Below are 3123 nucleotides of genomic sequence, written 5' to 3' on the forward strand. Positions count from 1 at the left end.
CTAGCTCTGGATCCTTGAATGAGATTCTTAATCTCTATAATATGTGTTTAACAACTCTTACCTTGTTGGTCAGGGTTCAGATTTTTCCGAAATATATAGCAAAATGCCTGGCATGAAATTGGTGATTGATAAAATTCAACTATCATTACTCTACTTTCCCTGGTTTCAAAGTAAAATAATCCATAAAACACCTTTAGGAAGGGTAGTCACTGGGTAAAAAAAAAAAAATCACTGTGTGCTTTTTCTGATGTGATGAAGCATCGCACGTTATTATATAAAACAGAAACACTAGCTATAGCATCCCAAGGTACACAAAGGAAAAAAAGCAAAGGAAAAAAAAAATAGTTCTAGGATAATTAGTCATATACTATTTACTTTGTCTCTCTTGAAGGATCAAATATTATAATATATACAAATCTCGCAAGACAAATGTAGGGAGTTATTAAAGATTTAATCTGGATCTCCAATTTGCTAGTAGCAAACTGTTCCTGCTCATTAAGAGGTACGATGGATAATACAAAGAACTCTTAAAACTCAACAATAAGAAAACCCAATTAAAAAATGGGCCAAAGATGTTTTTAATCACATAAATTAACATGTATTTTGTTAATGGTATCTTTTTCACTGCCATGACATCTGAACAAGCATTAAACTCTTTAAAGACTGACTTTAGTACAACAACATTACAGGAGACAATTTATAATTTTTTTCTTTTTTAAATAAAAAGTTTTAAGTAAAAGAAAACCTCTGTATATTACATTCCTTAACAAATATCCAGGAAAAAATTTAACTCAAGTTTAAATACTTTTGATTTTATTGAAGCCTAAAATATTGAATTCTACATTTTTAAACACTATTATTTTAAGAATCAAGCAAGTCTCTTCATACTGCCAGTATGTTCCAGTAGTTCCATATCTAGTATATATTTCTTTAAAAATCTTGAATTCTCCAGCATTTTCCAATGAGACATTAATAAAACTTCTTGGGCTTTCCTTGAGATCTTCCCATTTTTCTTTCCATTTGTTTTTCACTTGATGTGCTTTATATCTCTCTGACAGTCCCTTAAGCTCCTCCGAGATAATCTGATTTTCTCTTCCTAGAATATTAATCAATTTGGTTGCAAGTCTTCAGTTGTTTCTCTTGATAAGCATTATTGTAACTCCAGTGCTCCCTGCTCTTCTAGTCCACCATATTCAGTGAACATATTCTTCGATGTTCCACAGAAAGTCATCGTTATATATGTGAGTAATATCGTGAACATACAAACCTTAAGATGCTAAGTCCACAGCAATTAGTATTCTCACTTTTCCTGTTTTAAAATCCTCTGATGCTTTCTCTTGATCTCTCTGTTCTGTATTGCTATGCAACGATTCCACTGATATATGTCGGAGAATCAGGTCACTTGATAAATGATCCACAATGGCCTTTCGGCAAACAAAGACAATGACTTTGTCGTTGGGTGACAAATGTTCTAGATAAGTTTGGATGTGACTTCATTTTTCCCCCTCTGCTGTCACAATCACACTTTGCTCTACTGTGCTCACAGCTACTAGATCCAATGTTCCAATGTAGACGTAGAATGTTCCAACGTAGAAATCATCAGTGCTTTCAAATAAGATTACGCAAGTTGCCCAACAGCACATGGCCAAGTTGCATTTGTCATAATAGCCTGCTAATCTGGGCACACATCTAACAAAATCTTCATAATCTGGGGTTCAGATCCCATGTCTAGCATCTTTTCTGCTTCATCTAAAACCAAGTAGGTTATGCTTTTCAAGTTGACAAAGTTATTCATTTGCAGATCATTCAACCTTTCAGATGTTGCAATGATTACATCTGCATCTTTTCTAAGATCTTCTATTTGTCAGTCTCTATCTCCATCACCATATACACAAGCACTCCTAAACCCTTTATATGAATATTTAGAACACTCAGATTTCACTTGAATAACTAACTCACAAGTGGGTGTAAGAACTAGTATACCAGGTCTGTTCCTTTTTCCTCTAACTTTTGGTTGCCTGTCTAGATGAATAAATCCAGGCATTAAATAGGACAATTTCTTTCTTGTTCCTGTTTGGGCTACTCCTGTAAGGTCTATTCCTTGTAGAATAGGCCACGATTGTGACTGAATAGGTGTTGGCGTTTAAAAACCTACCTTTTTAATGTTTTCTAAAATTTCAGGGTAACACTGAAAGGCATCAACAAATGTGCAGGTAGGATTAGGGTCTGGAAGTTTTTCAGCATCTTTCAAGTCATCACACATTATATTAAAATTTTCCTTTTTCCAATTATCTACTTGCACTTGTGTCACTGAGCTTGTTATTATTGACTCTTTGTAAATGTTTTTCTCAATTGGAGGTAAGGCAACTTTGGGTTCTGAATAATGATAATTTTCTTCTTGTTTCTTAACAAAATTATCACTGCTTTTGATGTTGTTTGCATCGCCTTGGTGCCACATGTTTTCACTAATGATTCTGGATGTCCTTTTATTATCTGTATATTGGTACTTGTTGTACTCTGGATATTTTTTTATTTTTGACCCACCACGACCAATCACTAGGCTGATCAAGTGGGTTTTCTTAACACAAAACAAAGGGGTGGTTCCTGGACACCAGCACTGCCAGCCCCCAGGAGGCCAGAGGGTCTGTCCTGCTGCCACCTCTGCCACCCTCCTACACGCCCCGGGGACCTATGTGACCGGCTTCCTCCACTAGCCTCCTCTCTGGAGCTCATGATGCTGGAGCTTTGCCAGGAAGCAATGACTCAGCTGGAGGCTTTGGTCCCTCTTTCTTGCGTAGACAGGGTTCTAGGGACTGTTCTGCAGTCCCTCTTTCTATTTACCTACATCAGTTCTGATGATGACTGCGGATGCCTCATTTGATTAGGATGACAAAACCAATAACTAAAATGATTTTGCACTAGGTTATTATCAGGCGGTAACGGCATAGTGCATGCTCTGAGTAGCACTGCTGACACTGCTGACCCTTATATGCTTAATAAGCAAAATTCTATTAGAAAAGACAGCTGGGAAAAGTAGTGACTTTCATTTGCAAAAGCTTTCGTGTCACGTGTTTGGCAGAGTACATGATTATAATATGAAGAACTGGTGTGTCTGACATTGTT

The 3123-nt window shown here is 36.5% G+C and overlaps 1 pseudogene; it reads right to left on the reverse strand.

The window, feature by feature from the left end:
* Positions 1–969: 969 nt before the first annotated feature.
* LOC105874699 (putative ATP-dependent RNA helicase DDX43 pseudogene) lies at positions 970–2733 on the reverse strand (annotated as a pseudogene).
* Between the last annotated feature and the right edge of the window lie 390 nt (positions 2734–3123).

The sequence above is a fragment of the Microcebus murinus genome, chromosome 7, assembly GCF_040939455.1.
Source record: "Microcebus murinus isolate Inina chromosome 7, M.murinus_Inina_mat1.0, whole genome shotgun sequence".
Classification (NCBI taxonomy): domain Eukaryota; kingdom Metazoa; phylum Chordata; class Mammalia; order Primates; family Cheirogaleidae; genus Microcebus; species Microcebus murinus.